The 27,134-nt window shown below is 38.6% G+C and overlaps 1 long non-coding RNA gene across 6 annotated transcripts in view; it reads right to left on the bottom strand.

The window, feature by feature from the left end:
- The window catches only part of LOC134513961 (uncharacterized), a 497,182-nt gene that overhangs the window by 142,366 nt on the left and 327,682 nt on the right, over positions 1-27,134 (bottom strand). For all 6 annotated transcript variants that reach the window (XR_010070574.1, XR_010070573.1, XR_010070572.1 and 3 more), the window contains exon 3: positions 10,899-11,028. This is a non-coding gene — a long non-coding RNA (uncharacterized LOC134513961). The remainder of the gene's footprint in view (positions 1-10,898; positions 11,029-27,134) is intronic.

Raw genomic sequence — 27,134 nt, 5'->3', positions numbered from 1 at the left:
GACCTAATATATTGAACATTTTTAGCTAATATACCTTGTAGGAACCAGCCTTTAATGTGATGGATTTTATAGTATCTCATTAGGGTGTGTTTATATAACCTGATACTAAACACATTTTCAGATTCATGTTCCTTATTAAAATTGTGAGCCGTATTGATTTTTAGTTGAACAGCAACAGAGTCATTTTAATATTAAGAAAGGCTGCTCTGAAGTTATTTTCACAGATCACAACTACTGTGACACAAACAGTGCACGTATCTCTCATCTTTCTTTACAGCCTCAATTATAAGAATCAGGATGTGTTACTCCACCTGCTTTTCTATTGGTTGAGCGATTCTCCGCATCCGTTTAGAACACCAAAAAGCATTTTTATTCATTGGTTGGGGGGGGGGGGGTATTTTTAAATATAAATTCATGACAAGCCCCCAAAGAGTATTTATATTTTTCCTTATAAAGAACCGTGTGTTTAAAAACAAAATACCTTAATGCATCTGCTTTTCAAGTTTCCATAACAAACTGAGTAGCTATAGCAATGTTTACTCTAATACAGCAAACGCAAAAACTTAGCATTCCGAGCAGTGTAAAAAAAATAATGACTTTCACATCCTAATGTCTCCATTTCGTAAACCAGTCTTCAAAGGTAAATCTAATGTCAGCAGTAAATAGAGTGGCTCCAATATTTCTCTGAGGAGTCATGGGGAAATAATGATCTTTGAGGCACTGTAAATAGTTTAAATTATCGGAAGGTCCTTGTAAGAAATGAAATATGAGAATTAAAAAAAATAAACTCAATTTCTTTATTGTGAAGTTAGGGCATTTGGAGGTAGCCCAAATTTTAAATGCAAATATTTAGAGAGAGAAATTATCGCTTCTGAGACAAGCAAATCATACGCTTATTCCTGACTCTTATTGATTTAACAAACAGTTTGTTAATACAATGCCATTTGAGAAACGAAAACCAGACATAGAAGAGTAGGTGTTCATTACGTTCCTGCATTTTTAAAATCAAGCTCTAAGTCTTCAGCAGGCAAAAGGCTGGAAATTAAATTGCAGCATATAGAAACTACTAGATTTAATACAGCTACTTGTACGCTTTCAATTTAATTACACCTGTTACTTTTGCTACAATACCACAGAAGCAGATCCAGAGTCTCAGGCAATTGCTACGTTTGGCCTAGGAAATGTTAGGTCTGAACTGGTTCTCAGAAAGCAGATTTCCCTTTATTTTGCCCCCGGCATGCTATTCATTATTAAACATTAAAGTTGTGTCAATTACTTACTTCCATAGTTGATTATTATCCTGGTTATTCTACCAGCTAATCAACTCTTTTCTAAAACACGTCTAGCAGTGACTTTGAATTGATGTACAGAATATAATTATTTGTGCAAATTTCTTTTGTTTCTTGTTAACCACAGAAATTGGTTAATTACTTTAATCCCCGCAACCCCTCAAAAAGAAAGTATCTTGATTTACCAATTTATTTTAATCAATATTAGGCTGAGCTTTGAAAGTTGACTATTCAGCCAACGTAAGATATTGCAGAAGAGAAAAAAAAAATATTTTGTACATGTCCTTTAAAGCAGGCTGAAAACACCTTCATCTGAAAGACTTTGTTAGCTTTATCAGATCCAAGGCTCTTCTGTTTGAGGTGTAATTATTTTACCATTATTACATGCACGGCTTGTAACAGAAGTCGTTCCTTCTATTTAAGCAGTAAGTTTTATAATTTATTACATCTCTTTGGTCATCAACTCACTATACAAACAGTTGGTCACCAGTGACCAATTACATCAAGGTTAAGCAACATAACTTTAAATTAGAAATAAGCTAATGTATCTTCATCAAGGGCCTGCTGTGTTTTCAGTGCTGTTTATGAGATGATACTAAATGTGGATATGGAGCACGCTCACTGGGACCAATTCCTATCGGCCTGAAAATGGGAAAGTCTTGAGCCTGCTCAGGTCCAGAGCTAATTAATGGGATAACATCTGCTTTACGCATTCTGCTGGAGTAATTTCTATCAACTTCACTGTGAAGATGCATGGGAAACTATCAGAGAAATAAGTATCTATGCTGAACCATATTAATCTGTAGTGAGTCTGAAAATGGGAATTTCAAATCTCCTATTATCCTAGGGATGGGCATGGGGGGTGGGTGGAAGAGGGCACAGGGCTTGTTTTTTGGATTATACAATTCCTGTAATTGTAGCATAGGAGATATATTTAGTTCTGTCTGCATGCACATGCTTGCACATACACATTCAACTGCATGTGGGCTTGTTTTCTGTGTGTGCTGTTGGGCTTTTTGAAGAAAGAACGCAGCAGCAGACGAAGATGACCACGCTCCTCATGCAACAATCAATTTTATACAGGAAGATGGTGAAGTGTTTTTATTGCATTACTTAAAAACACAGCATGAATTGCTAAAGAAAAAATACAGTACTGTAAAACAGGCTTCAAAAGTGATAAGCCCACTTATTTCAGTTTATCAGCCTGTGTACAATGCGCAGTGGTAGGAAGGGCAGGCACCTATCCTAATTTGAGATCTAAATATATACAACATGAAGGGAACACTGACCCTTGTAAAAAAAAAAAAAATAATAATCAGAATCTTTTTCTGAAAAACCCACAGAATTCCAAATCCAGGCATTTCCTCACCTGAATGTTATGAGTTTGTCTGAAAATTACTGGGCAATTTTAATTATAGTGAGATGCTTAAAGCTGCATTTTGCTGCAGAGTTTTTCCTGGTGAAGTCCTGTAGGGCACAGAATCAGAGTGCCGAGGAGAGACATTACATTTTTACACACGTATGCTTTTGTCTGTGTCTACACATATGTAAAATATATGAAATGCATTCACTGTTTAAAACTGACTATATTGTAAACATATGTATGTATATGTTCGTATAAAGCATATATACACCTAAAACCATACACAAATGTGCACGTCTTTGTGTCTATACACAGAAAGAGAAAGAGGGAGACAAAAAGCCAATCCAGAAACAGGTATGAGCCAGTAAATGTCTGAGTTTGGAGTGGCAAAACCAGAAGAAATCACGTCGTTTTCTTCATATTATTATTATTGCCTAAGCTATGATTTACAGGTTTAATTCTTTCAAGCTAATGCATACGAATGAATTGCACAGGAACAAAAAAAAAAAAAGGAGGGAGGTCCTTATAATAATGAAATTATATTAATAGTCATTCACCTTTACCTAAGAGGTTATGAGTTCATATGTCAACTCTATGGAATATTTTCCATAATTTGTTTGCCATTGTGTATATTCTATTTATTTGTTTGCTACAACGTATTGAAATATTCAGGCTATTGGGAATTAAATGCTTATTTGACTAACAATGCTTATCTGTGAATTAATGGTATAAAACATGGAGTTTTCTAAAAGGCTGTCACTCAGTTTTATTTATGGAGATCCTACTGAGACGAGATTCAAGGTCTTTCAAAGAACACTAGCATCTCGGGCTAAGGGGAGGAAAAATATTATTTACTTAACATTTTTAACAATCTTATATAATTGGGTAAATTACTGAAATGAAACAGTGCTTGCTTTTGTCACATGCAAATGACAATTGCATAACGAACCAGGACGGTATGTTGCACATGCAGTAGCCAGAATGGCTTGATTTTGAACTTTTGTGTGTGCGTGTGTCTATGGGGAGGGAGTTCGGAGAGTGAAGGAATGGGATTTAAAGATCTACATAATGCAAAATTCTTATGTGACCCACTATATTTGAGACCAGAAAACACATTTGATTTTTAATTTGCTTAAGCATACAAAGATGGTCAACTTCACCACTGTTGCAATATTCTGATTTGCAGGTAGGATTAATAGAAAGCACACGGCTACTGTTCTATTCCTTCCTCCTGAAATTGTGCCATGAGGCAATACGGCTGCAACAGGGTGAATCCTCAGTTCTGTTAGTCTATCTACCCTGCCAATGTTATCTGAACCCTTATTTTCCTTAAGGGGCTCATTCAGCTGTCCTAATATGTATACTGTGAGAATATAGTCATACGCATAATAAAAAAGAGCTTCAAAATTATAGTCAGCTTAGTAATAATGCAGTGCTGTGCTAGAGTGATTGGCAACTGTTGATCCAATTATATAACTCGTTGCTTCTTAAAATTCAGGGATATGAGATTGATATATAATGTGCTGTAAAGTGTAAAAGAACTGGACAGGAAATAAGGCGGGCTGAATTTTTTAGTGCTTTGATCAAATTAGAACCAGGTTGATGAAAGGAAATGCCTTGGGTTCTCTGCTTGAAGTTTTGTGTTATACAAAAGGCTCTTGAAATGATCAATTTTGCACATGTCACTCTATAAGTTTAGAGCGAACTCGTCTCTGTCTGTACCGGGGAGAGTCTCTGCAATGGCTCACTCACAATGCCACTCCACACTGGACATGAAATTCGGCAGATGCTCAGAAATTAAAGTGATGGGCCAAAAGAGGAACAATCGCAAATCACAGGGATACCCCAAATTCGCAGGTTTGTTTTTCAGGTTTCTGCACAGCCTTTGCTTTGACTCAAGAAACACAGATCGAAAAAGACAGAAAAGGGTCATCTGGTGAAACCCCCAGAAATAAATGCAGGATTATCTTTGCTGCTGTTCTTTTAAGCATTTATCTAGCTAACTCACTAACTAGCTTTCATCCATTGTAACCCTCTGCCTGTCCCCTGCTTTTAAAACAGCTACTATTATTTATGAAGTGCTGTAGATGTGCAGTGAGAAGCACGGGGACTTTTTGCTCTTATTTTTCCTTGAGGACAACTTAAAAGGAGAGAAAAAAGCACATATGAAAAGGCACCTTGCAGGTAAGGCTGTGGTTCTTCTGTCGCTTGGTCTGTCTCTGAAGAATGACTCCATAGTGGTTAGGCCTGTATGAGACACAACCTCTCTGGTACCTTTCTGGGATCAATCTCTCTGTACTATATGCTACTCAATGTAGTGATTTAAATCCCACAGTTTCAGTCTTAATGCATTAACATTTCAGCACTCCTCAAATACATCCTGGAAACCTGTCTCCTCCTCATAATTCTTATCCCTAAATCAGGAATCATATAAGATTTGAAGTGAGGCACCTGAGTCCAGTATACACCCATACCTCTGCCAGGAATATAGTATGGAGATTTACTAATAAGTACACCCTGGGGGTAGGGAAGAGATGGGTAAAGAAACAATTAAATTTCCAAGCTAGGGTACCACAAGATTTCTTGTGACCGTCACTGCTGCAACAAAGAACAGGACGGAACTACTGAAGGAGCCATCGATGCTAAAATAACCATCTGAATTTATGTTACCTGCACGTAAACGCTTTTGTTTTGGCATAATTCCCTCTGCAAGGAACACCTCCAGAAAACAGGGTTTCCAGAAATAATATTACAGGATGGGGAGCACTGACAGATCAGTGCAGTAACCTTCACCTAGGCCTTCCAATTCAGTTTTGTGTGAATTACATGAAATTGCGGTGGGTATTTGTGTTGGATGCAGAGTAGTTGAATAGCTGCCCATTTCTACACCAAAGCAGCTCTTTTGAAGTTGATTGGTGTTCCCCAGTAACAGAAACACTGCACAGCATCGAAAATGACAGGACATCGCAGTGCAATTTCACTAAAAAAGATGCATGGGGTATTATATGAATAATATTTTTCTGAGTTCCAAGATTGGAGTTAGAGAAACGTCTTTACAATTTGTATGTGAGATACTCCACGACTCTAGTGGCAGACATTCACGAGAGCACACACTAATAAGGTATAATTTGACAATATGGTAGAGGTCCGTCTTTCCAGTTCCATTATCCGTGAAAGATACAGTTCCTTGTGCCAACTTGGTTGCACAGCAGTAGCATTTTGCTCTGCAGCCAAAAAAACAAGAATCTGGCAACAGAGCTGAATGCTAACACACTGGGCCAGCAGAAATCAGAGTACATGAAGGGGATGGCTCCGCACTGGGAAGAAGGCACCACCTCTCGCACTGCCTGCTGGCTGCCGGACAGCAACTCGTACCAACTATTTGGAAGTAGACATCAGCAAAAGCGCCAAATAGTGCTGGCTTTTCGGGTGGAAAAGCAAGTAAAACCTTCCCTGTGCACCATGTACACGCACGGCGGTCCTCAGCACAGGAGCAGCACATGCTCCTCCACGGGTCCCCTCCCAGGCCCCCCACTGATGTGCTGCAGCGTGGTCCAACCACGCCGTGTTTATTCATACTGTGGCAGAAATGCGTAGCTGCGGATCGCGCGGTGGCACTCGAGACACGCACCAACAGCACTAACCTGGGTTTTGATTCTCACCGCACTCCCTGAAAACACACTATATCATGACAACTTTTTATGTTATGAAAACATAAGAAACAGGATAGAATGAATATACTTTAAATAATAGCTTATTTTAAGTATTTTCCATAACATTTGCTTTGCCTTTTTTTTTTTTTTTTTGTGTTAGATCACACTTAATATGATTCCACGACATCAATGCTGTGGATGAAATTGAAAGCTGTATTCTTCTAAATGTGTTCCTAACATTCCATTTTTTACAGAGCTGCCAGGGGCTATTCTGCATTCCCACAACTGCTACAAATGTAACATATTGTTTTGCAATAAAAATTAGCTATACAAGTGTGAAAAACGCCAGAGATCCAAATGTGAGAAACAAGAGAAGGGGTACGGCTTTCGCACCCTTTTAGTGGACATTTTATTTATTTTTCAAATGGAGCAGACATATTTATAGCTACTGTATTTCAATTATCTCTAATTTCACACATTTTATGCAAATTCTAGACATCTTAATTGCAAATGAGAAGGGAACTTATTTTTAAAAGTGGAGCAACACAACATTTCAGATCTCAATTTTAATTCCAAATTTATCTACATCACTGTTAAAAACTTTTAAAACCTCATTTACACTGGGACTTAAAATTAGGTGCCATTTAAAACAAAAACAAAAGACCTCCATACCAACTAGTTATAGCGCCAAAACCTTTTTCACACATTCTTAAATCTTGTCTTTTTAAATCAAAATTTTTAGGTAGGAAAGTTTAGGAAGTTGAAATGAGATTATTAATTGGTGACACATTATTTCAACACGAGTCAGTAATTTAATAGTATTGTCCATAACGGATGAAAATTAATACATTACCCACCCTATTTTCTCCTTCTGTCTCCATGACTTCAGTAACCTAGGGCATGGGTTATTAGCTCAATCCGTGCTTAGCCGTCACTCAATGGGAAATTCTTTCAAGAGGATAAACCACAACTCAGCCTTTGGCTGGATAAAAATTCCCACTATACATTAAAAGCATTAGTGACAAATGTTGCTCTTTTCCAAGTAGTATTCCCAGTAGCTTACTCTTACTGAACATTAATAAGCATATGGCCTTCAATGATAAATAAAATGTGACAAATTCCAAGCCAGTTGAACCTGTTGCTGGTTTTAAGCAGGGACAATTTTCTAATGGGTCCTAGGGCTCCAAATCAAAGTAAGGGTCTGGGTTTGAGCAGACAGTGTATGCTACACGCGAGACACTTGGTACCTGTGCAGACCCCTGGACCCTATAACCTGACTGCTTTGGCTCCAAGCAGACAATAAGACCTGGGTAAATAAGGCCTTAAATTTTGCCAACCAAAATCCATCCTCTAGAAAGACTATTCCCAAACAATAAAATATAGACTGAAAATGAGTTCTCTTTAAGCAGAACTGCTGACTTTAGTCCTATGCTTTGCTCTCAAGCCGTTACCTTGTTCCTATCTTCTACTACACACGCACTCACATTGATGTCCACACACGCAATCATCACAGGTTCTAAATCACACGTGTGCCTATGGAGCTCTCTAAACTGAGAATCCAGTGCTCGACTTCTCACTATTTAATGAAAAGATCTTTAAAAGTTCCAACTACTTACTGAAATGCATAAAAGGAATTTTACTGTCCGGAATGTGTGGGGGTTTTCTCTGCTTTCTATTTGGTAATTTATTTAAATGCATTCAAAAATGCATTCAAAAAATGAGACTTCAGTTAAGACATCTGTATTTCAAACCAGCATCTTCAGGACTGTGAGCAGCTCTGTTAATAGTCTTTTTATTTGATTAGGGTAATCTGCTGCCGCGCTGTCTTAATCTTTATCCACTACCTTTTAACCAATCAATATTTTAGGGTTATAGATTTGGAAGGTAGATGATAGTTTTGTAGATAAACTCTCTAGGCACTGCTGACATGGCATGGTTGCATATTTAATATCGTTTTCAGAGGATTCACAACTCCAAGAATGTGCCCAGGAAAAAAAAAAAAAAGTTAAACCTTAAATTTTCAAAGCTGTGTGCAGGGATTTGGCCACCTGACTCCTATTAATGTCAATGAAAATTTAGGGGTAAGAAAAGCAATGTCTTTCCCTCAGATCATTTCTTCTTTGAAAGGAACCAGAGAACAAGAGAGAGGAAATGAAAAGCGACTTTGTACGGCGGGCTGAGAGCAGCAAGGCCTGCTGTTGAGGCAGGAAGTACACAGAACATTTGTTCCCTAAATGAGTGAGCATCTCCAAACGTATCAAAATAGCTAGGTAAGAGAAGTTCAGGGAGAAAAAAATTAGATTTTTTTTTGTTTGTTTTTAAAATGTCATAAAAATATATTTTTTAATTTTGCTTAGCTAAAATTATCTGTTGCTTATGATATTAATTTTGCTGCAGATAAAATTAGTTGTCAAGACCTCTGTTTATGGCCTAATTACCTTTTGTAAGGAAAAAAGAAAAAGGGTAGGAGAAATAAAAGGAATAACAATAAAATACAGTTATCTACCTTCCAGCAAGGGGGTTCTTGGTGATGTGTTACCTGTGTGGATGTCACTAGTGCAGTGCATGTGTTTCACACAGATGAAACCAGATATGCTTGGGCTGTTTTGCCAGTCTGGGCAGTGCCAGATTCTGCCTGTCCTTGTTCCTATGCCTGGGGACAAGCAGGGTGGGCCTAACCACCCTCTGTTACTTCTAGAAAACTGGGAATTTTGAAATGATCCAAGCCCCTTATAATAGGGGAGCGAGTCAGGAAAACTGGGGACGAAGTAATGAAAGAAAAAGGCACTTTAAATAACTGTACTTTCCTCTTGAAATGTTTGTCCACTTTATTCCAGTTTTGGAAACAGTAAATCAATTTTTTATTGGTTAGAAGTAATGCTAGGTATGCCACTGAGAAGCTGCCACTGAAGAGCTGCAAGACTTGTAAACAAATGGACGGAGCCTAGAGTTACAGATGTTAGAAACGAGAACGTTTTGGTCTCATTTCAGTCCTCTCTATGCATATTGCCTCATCCTTCAGCAAGAAGCAAGTACTAGAAACACGGAGCATATTTCTTAATAGCTTTTCCCATTACATTAACCTGAAAATTTAAATCAATTCCTACAGCATTCATGTTAATCAAGTTGCAGCCATGATGCCATCTAACCTGCAGCTCTACCTGTCAGAGCTTGTGAGCGGCACATATAGAAGGTGAGTGAATCTGGCCTCAGACAGAAGTTGTCCTTTGAAGCGCTCTGTGCACCATTGCCATGAGATCTGCCCAGCTACATTTTTGAATATATTTGATGAACAAAAAAATGCATATCTGTGTTCATTTCACAAGATGTAAATGTCTCTTTCGTGGTAGGAAAAATCCCGCTCCCTGGAAGTGATACTAATCTAATCTGACATGCGGTATTTGTAAACATACTTTAGTGTCCCAACCTATTTACAGTGTTTACATAAAACCCCCCGAAATCTCCACATTGCTTGAAAAGTTAATCCAGTACAAATATTGACTGGCTGTCAATTGAGCATTATTGACTTGCTCCGGGACTGTGTTTTATTGCCTTAACTGATGAAACTTGTTTTCCTTGCTAAACTTAATTTCTTTTTGGCCCCATTTGGATGAAATACCATTTGCTAGACTGCATCTCTTCCACTCGCTGCTATGGGGCTGCCTCTTCCAGTTAGCTAGAGTGCTAGGAAAGCCAAAGTACTTTGCTGGGTGCAACAGGAGCTTGCAGAAGGAAGCCAGCAACCCAGTCCGCGTTTTACAAAATGGCCCTGGGCCAGCACCAGTCCTATCTCCTATAAACATTTGGTCCACACCAGCTCCAATACGGCCATTGCCCTCTCGTAACCATGTATCGTTGTACAGAGCAGTGTTTCCAGAGAGACTGGAAGAGTCTATGAACCCTTCGGCAGGGTCTGCGAAAGGTAACTACGAAAAGCAAACTGATTACCAGGAGGCTTAAATTCCCACTGTGGCACTCTACACCTTTACTGGGAAGTGGGGTTTTTTTTTAAGGAACTGTAAAATTCTAAAATCTTGGATGTCTTTGCATCAGGAACAATACAAATCAGGTTGTCCAGAAACCGAAGTTCATGAAACACACACACATTCATCATATTTTGAACAGGCAAGAAAACATTATTTAAAAAGTCTATACTTTCTAGATACAGCAAAACAGAAACCAAAAATAGCAACTTTCACAACATTCCCTGATTCTGCAACAAATTCCATCAAACATTTTAAGTTCTGACCCCCAGGTCAAGTGAAACTGACAATAAATCTTAGGAAGGATTCTATGATCGTTAAGCTGCAAAACCCAAAATCTATTATGAAAGATTTACCAAAACTTATAATAAATGAACCCAAAACGTTTCAGTCAGTACAAGGATGGACAACAGGGTGGAATGGCAGACAGGGAAGGAAGTGGAGATCTTGAGTGACCATTGAATGTTATGAAGCAGGTATTTCTCTCTGATCTCAAAACAACATTTAGGAAGGAATTTCCTGAAAATGCCAATTAAGACAGACACAGGGGGGTTAACTGTTGTTGTTGTGGGGTTTCTTTGTAAAGGAATATAACATAGCAGACACTTACACTTTGCAGGAGCACTATCTGCTTCTCCACACGGGGATGCTTTTTGCGCCATGTACAACTCGAGGGCAGTGTTTGGCGCTGAGGCAGGATGGTGCCACCATCTGTTCCTTCTTCTGTTCTTATCAACAGTCTGGTGAGAGAGGGGCAAAGAGAGAAAAGAATGGGGATATGTCATATTGCTACATCTTAATTTGATGTTCTTTTAATATCTTTTAATATTTTTTTGTATCTAGCTCAGGTGATGAGACCAATTCTTTTAATCCAACATACTAAAATTACCTTTTTGGGAACTGAACAAAGTCATGGCAGTTTTGTTCTCAGATTGCCAACCTCACAGCAAGTTTATTCTTGTCTAATTGTTTTATTTTCTATTTTAACTCTCACAAGTCACCTTTTCCACAAAACTGCCTTTCCTTCTAAATGAAAGGCTTCTTCTAAACATTTGACAAATGGAAGAATCTACCTTGTAACACCAGCTATGTCAAGAATGCACCTGGCCCTCTGTTAAGATACTTTGGGTAACTTGAATAAGGTTAAGTATTAATGTTTTCATTAGTTTACTGGTTAGTAAGTTTTGGGGGTTGGGTTGTTTGTTTTTTTTAAAAAGAAGAACAGGTCTTATCACAAGCTTTACTTTTCTTTTTTTTTTATAAAAAAGGGGGATGATTTGTGATAAGATCTCTTTTTTTCTTTTAACAAAACATGTGTTACCTTTCAAATCCTGTCAAATGAATTCAAGGTGTCTAAAGCAGTTTAGCTAACAGGCTCCATGAGCGTCACGAGAACCACCATATGTCCCAGTTTGAAGTGACTGTCTGCCCTGCTTTTCCTTCAGCAGACCCGGTGCTGCTAACTCTCATCCCCACTGACCATGTGAGGAACAAGAACAAGCACTGTGTCAGATGGCAAGAGAGCAAAGCAGCACTGCCCCCCCAAAAAACTGCTAGAGAAGAACAACTGATTCAACAGTGGCCATCTTCTGTTGGATGTCACTAGGAGTTACCATTTTCCTGTAAAATGTCATTTGGATATTAGATGTGGGATGGGAAAATCAGCATCTTCACAGGCCTCTTCCTTTCCCAACAGCTTTAGCCATAGAAAATGAAATTGTCAATTTATTCAATAGGTCTGATATTATCCTCATTCCTTTAAGTATGCTACTGCATGAAAAGTCATTGCGCATCTGCAATTGAAGTAGCTGATGTAACGCCTGCAGTCGTACCTCCCGCACCACAGTCTGCTGCTCTGCAGCAGCAGTTCTACCAAATTCGCGCCTCCTGCCCCAGCCACTGGGGTTTCCTCTCGCATGTACTTCTGTGGGGAATGTGCTCTGATGTTCTTCCTCCCTCAGACACACTCCTGATGTGACAGCTCAATCAGAACATGAAACACTCCATGATTTTTTAATTTTTTAAAGATTTTTTTTTTTTTTTACATACTGTAAAACTGACATTAAAACCATTTTCTGCAGGTTTCAAAAAAAGGGCTGAAAGTATTCTACAGCTGTTTGGTCTATTTTTCTGTTCCTCGTTCACAGAGCTTACTTCAGGCACGAAAGAAGGAGCCGCTTGTGCTCTGAGACACGGCATCCACGTGCTCACAGGAGTGCAAACACAAACCCAGCACACTTCACAACCTTCACTGGGGATGCACGGTGCCATCATGAAAAACGCTGCATCCCAGAGCTGTGCACACACACGTGAGTGTGTGTGTTTCTTGGTGTGTGTACTGAGACAGGCGGGGGCAGCCTGAGGGCCACGGGAGGGTGGATGTGCGGCACAACAAGCCTGGCTAACACTGGGTTTTTAAGGTGAGACATAATCATTTAACATACAGATGGCATATCAGTTTACATCTCACACTGAGAGTTCGTGCTTGGTTATACCAGGAAAGGGAGAAACAAATTATACCAGAGTCAGAGAGTCTCTGAAATGCAAGGCTATGGGGGAGCCCAGATGTACTTGAACCAACCACAATCACACCACCAGCACGAGGTGTAAAAAGTGCGAAAACAAGATGAAAACACTGACACTCCGTCTGTTAAAAAGCTGGGGTTTTGCTGTAGCCCAAAATGCTTCCCTCCCCACACACCTCTACATAATAATAATAATTATAATAAAAAATAAGCCCTCAAGATCAAATAGTCAGTGATATCTTAAAAGAAAAAAAAGCAGACAGGCTTAAGGAACCCAATCCTTGTAATAAATAATATATTATGAGTTAAGGAGATGAACTGACAAAGTGGTGCATCTCTAATCTCTTCCCTGCAACAGCGAGAAGAGCTGAATCACTCGCACAACATTTTTCTTGAAGCGTGTTCAGGGATTGCTCCTACACTCCACTTTCTCCAAGAATATCATGCTCTACTAATTTACCAGATTGACTAAGCTACATACCAGCAGCACAGTTAGTTTTAACCTGTCATTTTATCTTGTAAAAACATAATTTCTGAACATTCTCTTACTAGAATATAATTGACTCTTTCAGGGCAGGTTTAAATTAGGGATAAAAGAGTCAAGCATTTAACTGATGCAAACTCAGCTCTCTTTTTTGGGTTCAGAGGTAAGGCCCTTCCTCACAAATCTATGATATTCAATGTTAAATTGTCGAGCCCGGCAGCCGTGGCAGCCTCCTGATGGCTCTGACATCAATCTCGTGTAAATTTTGCATGTGGCCCGTACTTGGAGACCCACTGCAGCCCTGCAGCGCATCAAAGGCCATCTCACTCAGGATTCCCAGTTATTCGTTTATTTCAAACTTGGAATGACACCTATCCACCTGAACAATGATTTTAAATAACAATCTATACAAGAAAAAAAATCCAGCAGCGTGGCAAAGATGCCAGGCACATACAGAAAATTAAATAGCCTATATTTCTAAGCAATAAAATCAATGTCACCTTTTTATATCTTCAGCCCCTTGTCTAATGTCACTCAACAGATTCCTACCAGTGTTGTGCAGCTATTTCAGGGAAGGCAGGAGTAAAGTCCATGAGCAAGGACCTCCCACCTTACACCAGTCCCATGCCTCTCTACCAAGGGCACATCCCTTCAGTTCTTCCTCTCTTACCTTTGCCACCTGGGGAAAAAAGGTCTCTGCACCATTCAGGATCTAAAAGCCATCAAACTAAAGTGCACCAGCTTTTATGAAAAAATATACACCTTCCAAGCAATAACTGATGAAGGAGGGAATGCTTTTGGTATAATACACCACACACAAATTTTATAATGGAAACCGAGGCAGCAATATAGAACAAAAGACTTCATGACGTGATGTTTATTTTTAGAATGAATGACAGTTTGGCATTCTGGTATGATACGTGTAAACAGAATAGAACCTCCGTTTTTCTTTCAAGAGCCCAGAAGCTGGGCAGCTTTTGGTGCTGTTACATAATTATTTCTAGTATGGCGTTAGCAGACTTTCATGCCTGCGCAAGCCTCCTATATATGTGGCTGCACTTAAGACCCCTGTATCTTGACAGGTCAAGCAGTAAATGATGAGAATGTAACTTATTTGAACTAAGTTAGAAACTGCTTCTGTGATGACATCATACCTAACCATCTTTTCTAATTTGTTTTCTCAGTCTAAGAAAGCATTTCAACTTAAAAAAAAAAAAAGAAAAAATAAAAAGAAACAACAACAGAGTGTTTTGTTAGCAATAAAGTAGCAGATTTCAAACTCCAAATTAATTATTTTTGACATTAGTTATTTTAGTATTGCAGAGGTTTTTGAATGATGCAACGATCATCAGAAACAACTGTGCCCACAATTATGTCTAACTGGAGTTATTACTGGTCATCAGCTCAGAAGACCACACTGACACAGCTAAGACTCGTAATCCAAGTCAAACACACACAAGTAGGAGAACTAAGAAAGTGAAAGAATAGTATTAAAGGATTAAGAAAATTCTAGAAGAAAAGCAGAGTCAGTGGCAAATACAAGTAATTGGTTTTGAAAGTTTGACTTTTTTTGAATAGCATTAGAGACAATCCCAAATAGAATTTAAAAATGAGAACATATTTTGCAAAATATTTGCTTGTAGCACAGTGCTTTTGTATTGAAAATCAACTCATTTACCAAATCATTTTTGTTTACAATAAAGTTTTTTATGTCCTGCAGAATTCACCAGCAGCCATCAATGCTCCCAAAGACACCTTCTTTCATGCTGACGGAATTGTCTCATAAGGCACAAGGAGAAATGAAATAACGGGGCCAGGAATGGCAGCCTTATGTTCTGCCCTCTGCAGCCAGGATGCGCTGCCTCTTTTCTAGCATCCATGCTTCTTCTCCTATACCACATCCCATACTTTTTACACTTTCTCATTTTTGCTCCATCTTACCCTACTAAAGTCTTGCATCTTCCTTCCACCTCACCCTTTTCTCCCCTCCCATCTTTCAGTGGGTTCATTTTTTCACCATAATAAAAGCGGATGCCAAAACTGCGAGTTGGTTTGGCCTTCCCAGTGCAGAGCAGTGGGAAAAGGAGTCACGGCTACAAACATGGATGAGTGACAGCTATTGCTGCTGGTAAGGCAGAAACTGCAGTTAGATTTTAAGTAGATTTTTAAAAAGCCGGGGGCAGGGAGGGAGGGGGAAGCAGAAGAGGAAAGGGGGGAAGACACCATTTTTTTCAGCCCAGCGATTTGAGAGATAATTGCCGTAATTTTATCTCTCCTGAATCTTCTCTCTGGACAAGCTTACTGAGGAAGGCAGATTTCTAGTTCATAGAAGTGCAATAATTCACATTTTTCTAGACGAAGTTTTATTAGTTCGAAATTTACACTTGACCATTTCAAATTCTAGGACAAGACCTAAAAACTGAAAAAAACAACAGAGAAACAGAAAAAGACGGATAGACAAGAAAAAAGATCAAACCGTATAGTGCTAGGAAAAAGAAAAAAAGGAAGACAAAGACTTTCACTTTGTCTGGCACAGTGTTTTAATGTTTTTTAAATTGTTCTGTATTTTCACAGCTTCAGCTGATATTTCTGAAATATGGAATTTGCATTTTCTAGGTGGGGAACGCTGCCAAAACTGTTAATCCCAGGCAGATGTAAAGTTGCACCACTATATTGTGATGTGGCTCCTTAAAAACAACTTAAGAGGATAAAAAAAACCCAACAAAACAACCACCCAACAACCACTGCAAATATTCACTAACCCATATGGTCAATAATTGCTGTTTAATAGTCCTCCTATTACAAACCTAAAAAGCAGCAGCCAGAATTACCAGTAGAGTATTAATAAACAGGAATGAGTTAATAGTGCATAAAGACCTTCTAGTGGAACAGTGGGGGAGTTGAATATTCTTTTCTTAAGTCAGCTGTAAGTAATTACTACATGGTGTGCTTCTGACTATTACCATAACAGAGCAATTGGACGTGAAGAATGGATAATAGTATGGACATGGAGGTATTTTTAGAATATCAGCAGTGAGGCAGGTAAATGCCCTACTCAGGCACAAACCTTTAAATAAGTTTAAATAACTTTTCCTAATGACACCTAGCTTGAGCAGAATTTTGAAAAGATCAATCTAATAAATTATTTAAAGTAACTTTATAAAGACATGTCTGTGATATGTAAATAAGGGAAACGGCAAAAAAATCCCACGCAGACATTAAGCAAGCAGCCAGCATTACGGTAACTACATAATCACAGGTTTCTCTCCGTTTCTTTTCGAGTAGTGCCTTCATCTGTTTGAATGCGGACTGTGCCTCGCTCGCTTTCATTGGCTGCCCAGGTGAAAACTAAAATATTCAAATAAGTACCGTAGCTGTGATTGCAGGAGTTGGGGGTTTTCTACAATTGAGTTAGTCGTCCTCAGTGATTTAATGATGCATATCATTTATTTTAAAATATTTTTATAGGAGCATTCACTGAGATGCAGCTTCATGTTCAAAGGACTGTCCATTATGTTATGCAGCAGGGCTTTTCATGTACAACTACAGGCTGAGATATTGTCTATCGACACAACATATGCTCTCAGATAAAAACAGCTTGAGACTTTTGATTCAGAGAGTAGCAATTTTGAAAGTGCACAGAAATATAATTTAAGGAATATTTTGAATTTTTCAGGTTATAGGTCTTTCTCCTGCTATGTTGCTACACAGGGCAGATGTTGATTTTTCAATTTGCAGGTTTGTTAAGCATCATGGAATGTTTTGGTTCTCAATCAAGAATATTCTTCCCAAGTGGTTGCAAAGTCCTATGCCTGAAAATAAATGCATGTCCTTTTTGTTTCTTAGCAGCACATGTTCTGCATTCAGTAGAAGCATAAAACAGATAATACAATGCCATTTATCGGACCAATATATACATTTTAAGCCACAGGACCTCGGAATGCAATATATTTGCAGGTTATGTTCTACAAACACAGTTTATACAAGACAAGAGGCAATTCCATCTACAATGTGTCATACCAACAGTTCTATCCAGAAAATTAGTATATACAATGCACTGTGATGTCCTTGGTATGGTGTCCATCCACTGATGAGCCACTATATTGGCCACCTACCTTATAAAAGCAGAAGTCCCTGCATACATGATTTTTAATGACGAACAGCATAGCTAGTGAGAAGTATTTGCATGTGTGTTCCCTCTTCCTCAAATTCTTCATTTCTCATTTGCATGCATACCAACAGACAGGATAAAATAATTTTGGCTCCCTTAAAGACAACAGAGATTGTGATGCTGAGTTTCCCTACAGTATTTGTTATCTTTAACAGCGATTTATGACTAATCTGCTGCAATGTCATTGATATCAGTCCTACATTTGCACGTAACAATGAGATACAGCTATAGAAACCACATTGTGCCAGATCCACCTCTGCATAAAGTTGATGACTTCAGGGCATTTTATCAAGAAGGGTTTGGCCCTTTGCAGTCTTCTGCCCCATTAAATCCGAAGATGATGTGTTGTTCTTAGTCAGCCCACTGTTATCATAATGGAGAGTTGATGTTATAATGTGGGTCAAACAAACAGCTAATTGTTCTTGGGCATGGCTCGAGCAAAAACAGAATGGAGAGGCTGAAGACGTTAATAATAGTACTTGGCGCGATTATAATAGATAGCTTCTATCAGAGGATTTAAAATCACTTTGCAAGCTTTGCAAGCACATTGCTAAGTGTTTTTGATACTCCTATTTGAAAGTGAGACCATCATCTTAAGACCATGCCCACACATTTAGATACTGGAGCAGTGAGAGTTTAAACAATCAAGAAAGCAATACATGATAAAAGGCAAGCTTTAAGAGAGTGGTGCTAAATGAGCCAACTTGGAATCAAAGCAAAAGTTTGTGAGCGCATTTTTAAACAAACAAGCTAAATAAAAAGACAACAAGTAGGCAACACTGAAAGAATAAAAATTGCATATGGACAAAGGTTGCTGGGGTTTGGTGGGTTTTTTCCCCCCAAATTAAAACAACACATTTGCTGCTTTCTACTGTTTTTCTGCACTACTATGCATCCAGCCACTGCTTTTGCAAAAGGATGGCACAGAGGAACCTGTGTGCATGGTCAGGGCTCTCTAATCAAGACCAGGACTCGGCACAACATGCTGGATTGCAGGAGCAGGCCTTCTAAATGTAAGCAGTTTCAAGCAAAGGAAACTTCTCACATGCCTAGAAAGGGTTTAGGATATTTCTGGTACTGTAGACACACACGCACTTTCACACTTACGCACACGTTTATTAGAATATTAAAAAATAATACCCCAGGCTATATCCTGTATGGAAAAATTCTATGGAAAGGCTTATAGTCTTAAACGGGCAAGGCAGAGAAAGGGTGAGAAGGGAAACACAAAGAAAAGTGAAGCAGTGACACAGAAGTCACAAAATTGCAGCTGGAATCAAGGTCACCCAAACTGACTCAGAAACTGATTATGGGCAGAAGAAATCTGCAGCTCTGGAGCTGACACAGGGGAGGGGGATAAGGGGAGTCCATGGCAAAAGTATGGAAAATAAGGTGACTTAACACTGCTGAAAAAGTTTCAACACACAAGAAAACAACACAAAAACTGGTCTAAAGAAATTTCAGCCAGATACAAAGGCACCGAATGCACAAAAGCATGGAAGTTGCAAAGACAACCGTTTTTTGTTACAAAATATTTTCATTACAAAAATATTATTGCTCAAGTTCCCTACATCTTTCCATTCCTCAGCCACATTCTTCAGAGGTCTTTCTATAAGGACCAAGAGGGATGCAGTCACCAAAAAGATGCCAACAGAGGCATTACTGCTCGTCTAGGACATTTGACATATTTATGGTGAATAAAATTCAATTGTCTAAATTATTAGCCCTAGGGAAATTGTTTTGTAGTTCTCCTTCAAGCTGTTACTCGGGATGCATTTTGTCCTTCAGAACAGCCTGAAGCTGGTCCTGGATCGTGAATTCTTCGAAAACAAGATAATGGATTATTTTAAAATGATTCTTCAGGAAGACTTGGATATACTTTAAAGTTTTCCAGTGTGCCACACTGGCCCTACATCTTCCAGCTTAAAATAAAGTGGAATCACTGAATCAGTTGTTATATGTAGAAGTATTTGGGTTAACAAACAGTCTGATTCTACATTTCTACAACACTAAACTTCCAGAAGAATCCCCAAGTCATCTGAGCCCAAAACACAACTTTGATCAAGGCATCAGTCACTCCTGTCCCTACAGTGTCCCTTGGATATCTCTTGAGAAAGTACTGAGCATACCAAAACCTCTGTCAGTGATGGGCTCAGTGCTGAGGTGCTTAAGGTCCATTATTAGGCATAATTTCCCTAAATGGCCTATTTTTGCTTTCTTGCTCTTGAATGAGATAGTAAAACAGAACACTTTTAAAAAATCAGAACTGAATCATTCATACATGGCTGCAATCGTTACTCGAATTTCACCAGCATCTCAAGATCTCAGGCAAAAGTGGGACACTGGTCTCAGAGCACATATTAAGAGACATCACCTTCCCCAAAGAGCTTTCAGTTAGACAAGAGACACACATGGGAGGAACTATATGGTATCCTTACACAATACTGTGCAGAGAGAGCAATTTGTCTGAACGCTGAGCCTTTATAAAGTCTGTGACATAAACTTTCAAAGGGTGAAGGAGGAAGAACTTCAAAGATTGCAACAATTTTTAATTTTATTCGCCCATCTATGTATCTCCAATATAAACTAAGGGCTGCAAAAAATCACTCTCTGTCCCCACTATTGCAAACATAGTCACTTAGCTTAGTCACATATTCGAGAATATTTTTGGTAGGGAACAGAGTAATTGTTTTGCAAGATGAACTGAGAAGCAGATACTCTAGCTGCAAGAAGTAACACAGTAACCCGCTGATCACTGGGCAGAGGTCTTTAGCTGAGATGGCGCCTCCAAGTTCAAACACTTCTGCCCATGATCCTGCATCAAAGCTGCTTTGACCACATTAATCTCAAGTCAGCTGCTTTTCATTTATGCCTCAGCTTCACCAAGACACAGTATCAGAGAAGAAGGTGATCCGAGGGGATAGGCAGTATTGACATAGTAATGAAATTACAGCCCATAACATTTTGTGGTGTGTGCCCATGGTTTCAGCTAACTGTTGAGTAAGATCAATAACAGGCTTGGGCCACCTGTAGTAGAAGAGCAATTTGCAAGAAAGGAAAGAATGATAAATTTTTGCAGCACTTCTGAGCAATCTCTGAGGAGAAACAAAGTCGTGGTCTTTGCAGGCACCTACATTTGGCTAACAAGGCTCCTGTCTCCCACAGCCCATGTCACATGGGGTCTTGATCAATTTGCTCACTATCTTGAAAAGTTGGGTAAAACAAGGAATGCTCAAACACCACCAAATCTACCCAAGACTGAATAGTATCGAGACAATGGGACACAACCTGTACCCAGCTTCCTGCCTCACTCCTTTCAGCCTCGCTGCAGGGATGATTCATCTACCTGAGTTTCAGGGGTAGAACTGCTGTATATTAAGACAAAGCAGCATTGTTTTGGGGTACCACCCAGCGGGTGGGTAGCTTGGAGTTGGACAAACTGCAAGGGCTACATCATACACTGCAACAGTTCCCCTTTGTCAATCGGGGACCCACAAACCACCATAACTTTTGCAAAAAGGCATTGCTCTCCCATTTCAAATAAGATTTCCACATTTTTACTACTGCTTTTTGTTGGACACAAATTCGTCATGTATCATCACGACATTCATCCCATACACCGTAGAGTTGTGTCTATGCTGTGACTCCAAACTGCTTCTAGAAAAGCAGTTTTGTTTCAAGTCCAACTTCTGTTTTCATGCAGTATCACTCATTAACTGAGCAAAGCTGACACTAGCTTCATTTATTGGAATATAACAGCTAGACCTCATTTTACTCACTTCCAATGTAACACGATGACCTGGAAATATTCCCACCTCTCCCTAACATTCTTCTTCTGTTTTTTCTTCAGCTGCTTGAAACATGCACTGCTTTTTTCCCCTTCTGCCTTGCTATCGTTTCTACTCTCAAAACACACTTTTATTCTTCTCCCACTTAATTCATCCTTCATAATTACATATTCCCTTAAGATTCTTTCCTATTAGTTTCTTAGTTACCCCTAATGGGCCATCTACTTACAGGCACCATCATCATTTGCCAACCTGATCACATTTCTCCACGTACTGCAGTTTGACGGGTAGTTTTCATATTCGGTTAACTGTTCATGAGGTACCATTTTTCTTCGGCTGTCCCCAAACTGCAAAGGTTCTCAGTGCCTTTACCACAGTCCATGGCAGCAAAGTTTTAAAATGTCATCTCCCATTACTTCTGATTTTGCGACAAGGTGTCCGACAACAGCATAGCAGTGAGGAGACCAGCAGAAGACTAAAAGTTGACAGAGTCTTCCCATGCCTTGCCAGAGATACGCAGTTTGGGACAAACCTTGCTGCTTGCTCCTTGGGCCTGTAATAGCTGCAGGGAGAGTATCTAAAGCTGGGGAAAACAGTCAGGCCTTCCAAAAGTAGAGAAAATTAACAGATTGACATTCTCAAAATCCTTTTATTTTTATGTTATTGTTGCCTTTTATTAAAAACATTGTTAAAAATCCAACCTGCTTCTATGGAGAAGTTCAAATTCAACAAATCAGAATTTTCTGATGGAAAATGTTTCATCGTAAAAAACATTCAACCAGTTCTACTGATAAATTTCCATGTTCTTTTCCTGACTAGAGCCAGGGACAGTCATATGAATCTAACCTGAGGGAAAGGAATTCCTTCGTTGGAAAAAGGCAAAGTGTTTATTCTTCTTTGGAAGCATGAGCAAAGCAGCAGCTGATTAATAGTGAAGGCAGTATCAAGAGAAATGTATGCTAAGTTTCAGCACAGAATTAATTTTTATGGGTAAATACATATAAATTCCTTACAGTAATAGAACATGCTGCAAAATTCAACAGATTTCTCACCATAATGGTGTAAGTAATCAAAAAATATATTAAGGAAGAATAACAAGAGAGAGACACTGAAAAATATCTTTCAAAATTCCCTTTACTGACTACATGATGTTGCTACAGCAGTAGCGTTGTCCTAAATTTCATCCTAAGTTTTTAGACTAGTAGGTACAAGGAATAAAACCCCTCACTATCTGACTTCGATAGATGTATATCAATTTACAAATTCTGAGGATTGTCCTGGTCAGTTTAATGACAAGAAAGAGAGAGGTACCAAGTATTTTAGCGAATGCCTCACAGAAAATATTTTAGTAACTTTCCACATGAAGCCTTTCAGGCTTCTTGAAATATGGGCTACACAGCTGAGGGGAAAAAAATGAATCCAAAACGCTCCCCTGCCCAACCCTTGCATGGACTGCTAAAGAAGTTCAAAACTCACGGGGAGCGAGCGTGCAAAATCAACCCTGAAGGCCAGAATTGAGCATACTCTGAATGAGGAGACTTCTTGGAAGAAAATTTAAGATTTAATCCATTTAAAGTAGGACAGTCGATAGCCTGTTTGCCGCTGAGTTCACTTATTCAACAGCAACAAAAATAATGCAGCAATTACATTCATAAATGAAATACTACATGTAAAGTATTAGCTCAAGCTTTTTGAGCTGAATTGTACTCTCTGAAAGCCACATAGCCTGCCTAAAAATACTAAATAAAAAGTCTCACTGACATGCACTATTTATTGACGTTTATTTAGCGCTAGTACATAAGCAAATATTTTAACCTTTTTCTGCACCTCAGTATTCCAGTCTCAGTTCCTAATAATGACATTAAGCAGTTCCTAAATTAAATGCTGCTACAACTATTTCCCAAAATTGTAAAAACAAAACAGAGTAAAACAAAATACAACAGCATTTTTTAAAAGATGTAATGATCAGCAAAAACGATGCATAAAGCCATTATTTTTTGCTGGGCTTTGTTGTGACAGTTACCGTGGCTAACCCATTAACATATTTGCTGTACAAGTATGGTCATTCTACAGCCTTAATTAACTTTCAAGTGGAGAGTGCTGTGGCTTACCACTTATTAAATATCCACTACAATAAGTTACAGTTTTACCCTTCCAACCTCACTTAGCCAAGACACCTAGAAGAACCAGCTTTCTATCTGACTATAATTTTGTAATTGCTTTTTACTGAAATTATGTTGAAACTGGACCCCCTATGTAAATGTATTTTGCCTGGTTCATCTGAAATTGGCCACCCCTAATCAGATCTGGTTGATATTTGATTGAATAAGTGGAAAATTAAGTTTCTCTCTGATAATGCTTTGCTTTTCCTCCCTTTCATTATTTATAATGTAGGCATTTTTTTGTTGAAATTTGAAAGCATGCCCCCTAGAGAACAGCAGAAGACAGACACATCGGAAAGGCTGCTTTGAAAGCTAATCTAGTACAACACACAAACAGTGTAGTTACACTAAGCAAAGCTAATTTCAGCAAGCACTTTATTCACGAAGAAAGCAATGCTATTTGAGATTTAATCGAGTCAGAATTAGGTTTTGTGATTAGCTAGGCTGAGCTGCTAAGGTATAGTCATAATGATATCATTATTTCCACACACCCATGTGGCATGAGCATCGCCAAGTAGCGTAATGCTCTGTATGTTTAAACTTGTATACTGCCAGCTAAAAGCAACTGAATCCACCTCCATCAGGCGTTCCACTGAGTATAAAATAGGACTTGAGTTTCAAAAAAAAAAAACACAACTTCTACAAAGGGAACACATGAAAAGGCCACAGGAGTGCACAACTGAAAAATATATAAAAATGCAAATTTTCCTAAACTTCATCTTTGGATGGACTGAAGCATAAGTGAGAACTTCAACAAAGCTATAGAAAAAGATGACAGGTCTGAGTTTCAGAAATTTAAGACAGCAGTAGGATTAGACACTTTGGGTTGTCTTCGCATACATTTCTTATGGGAGCTAATTCCATTTGACATGCAAGACCAAAGCAAGATTACAGAAGCATAGCCCCATGGCGAGGTGTATGCTGTAGCTAAAAGCTGGGATTTGAATAATTGTGCAGGCTTACTCCAAGAATCAGGCGAGAACAGAATGAATGGATTATTACAAGGAACTTTGTACATTTTTAACTGCTGGACTTAATAAAATACCCTGTGTGTAAGACTGGTATTATGGTCCTCTGCACTCACTCTAGTTGAAGTTTGTGGTAGGATCTATCAAATATGAGAAAAAACAGAAGCTGTTAAAAAAGAATGTGTAATGAAGAACTGGGCAGGGCCATGCCCCACGCGATTTTCTGAGGGAAGCAAATTTGGAGAGCTTTAGTTCAAAATATTCAGGCCCCAAAAAGTTAAAGGGAATTAATTTCCTGTAGAAAAGAAGGTTGAAGGAACACAAGAGATTGGATCGGAAAAATGAGGGGACAAAAAAAAAAAAAAGGTGAGTTTTTATTTCACTGTTTCAGCTTGTTAGCTAGGTCATTTATTACAGAGAAAGATTACTAATCCACACATCTTTTTTTTTAAATTGACCTCTTCCCTTTGTGTCTGTGGAAGCACTTGTCTGTAAAAGGAGGTAATAGCTGACTGCTCCTTAGAGTCAGTGCTGCTTAATTAACTGTCCAGTGAGAATTATTGAAATACTTATATAATTCTTATTTAGCACTCATTAAAGTGAGGGATACAAATGCTGGACAATGAGAGGTTCAGGAAGGCTTTGAAAAGAGAGAGTTAGTACTCTAATAGCAAAGAATTATGAAAGCCTGCCCATTAAGAGTAACAGAACAGACCTTTCATTTTAAAAGTCACTGACTCAGATCTGGACTTATTTGATATTTTTTAAAAAGCTCCTTTATCCAACCCCCTAGCAATAGACGATCTCCAATTCCTCCTGCCATCGCTAACCAGACTGCGCAGCAGGTGCGTGAAGGAGGCACATGACACTTCTGTGCTGCCCTGTGACAGTGCCACAGTCACACAGCCCCGTGCACCCTCAGCTGGGTTCGGCACAGCTTTCACCCCTCCAGCCTGCTCACAGCCCCAACACCCACAGAAAGCTCATCAGCCCCTAAGAGCATACTGAGATAGACAAGAGAGAACCAGTTGCAATGATTTGTACCGAAACAGTATTAGCAAGGTATGTGGACTTTCTTAATGCGGGACTTCCCTTGCATAAAACATGTCTATGAGTACGCTACATATAAAGAAAATCTCAGGTGATGATCATTTTGCTCTAAAAATAATCTCTATTTCATTTCAATGGGTGCTTTGGAAGCCTGCCATAAAAGAAAATGAATATCCTGAATAACTTGACAGTTTCCAAAATGGAGACGCAGAGCCTGCTGGGTACCGAGCAATGGCAAGTTTCAACACTACCTGTAATTTACTCTGTGACATGGATTGTGGCAATAATAGACTATCATACTGAGAACGAGCTAAATTCATCGGTACTTTTGCAAGACAAAAAGAACATGCATGTGCATCTTCCATGCACAATAAAGTCTTCACAGAAATAGCTGGCTAAAAAGAATTAATTGGCCCAATTTCAGTGTGTTTCTTGTAGCAGAACTGGGTTTACAGAGGGCGTATGCCTCAACAGTTTGTCCTCAGAAAATTTACCAACAATAGAGAACAGTGTTATCATTGTCTTAGAGGCTTTGAAGGTTCTTTCCTTCACAGAAAGTGTGCTCCATTCCTCTCTCTAATCTGTATATTGTCAAAAGTTCTTGAATCGACAGGAATTCACATAGACGTGAAGCTCAGATATCCTTTCTATTCATATAATGACTGATGAAACACAAGGGAAAATAAATTGAATTATGTTAAATCTCCCAGGGAAACATAATTAAGCTGTAAAAGCATTCCCTTGAAATCCTTGTATCACTCAGGCTGCGTCTTCTACTATATGATCAATAATAATATTAATTAAAGACAATTATTTTGAAGGACTTGCATGAACTTTCAGCTTTTACTATGTTTTATACTATTAAAAGCTAAGGATTTTTTTTGTCTATATTTCCAGCACAAGATTTCTAAAGTATTGTGGCTGGGATTTTTGCTTTCTTTCTTGGTCCCCATTGCTGTTCTCAATTCTAAAATTTGTATATCTGCATATAGTTCAGCATACATACATTACAGAAACCACACTGAAGGTAATACAAACATTACAACCTTGCCCTAAATACAGAAGCTGGACACTTGCATGGATTATGCTGGTTTCAATTTCTCTTTAACTGGAATGCAAAGCATTAAATATCTGTACATAGCAGTTACATTAAATGACCACCAACAACATATGCCTTCATCACCAAATCAAAACATGGCATGTACTTCCAGTTCTCCAAGCAGAAGATGAAGCAAGAGTTCTGGGAGAAAAATCACAGGAGACCACTCAAAAATATTTGGGATCAGGAGACAGTAGTAAGAAACTTAAAAAGGAACTAGCGCCATCAATTTTCTGCAGGAACTTTGCCGTAGATGGAAACTGTGGACAAAAAGGCCTGGGTGAACAGTAATTCTTAAGAATGCAACAAAATTACGTATGATTGTGTGTTTTTACTACCTACAAATAAATATAAGTAATTAGTATGTGTGCATATACATGTATTTTAGTATATATATTTATGACTATATATACAAGACTATAAATATATTCTGGTTTTAACAACATACCCTTGCTTATAAAGGCTTAGTCAAAAAAAAAAAAATTCAAAAAAGTCCCTTATATCTTGTACAGAAAAATGAATTTAAATGCAATGGTGAAAATGGCATAAAAAGCATTTTATGCCAAAATGCTTTATGCTTCTGAGCAAGTCTAAAATTC

The sequence above is a fragment of the Chroicocephalus ridibundus genome, chromosome 3 (assembly GCF_963924245.1).
Source record: "Chroicocephalus ridibundus chromosome 3, bChrRid1.1, whole genome shotgun sequence".
Classification (NCBI taxonomy): domain Eukaryota; kingdom Metazoa; phylum Chordata; class Aves; order Charadriiformes; family Laridae; genus Chroicocephalus; species Chroicocephalus ridibundus.
Note: the sequence above shows the minus strand (reverse complement) of the source record. Positions and strands in the feature narration are given on the sequence as shown.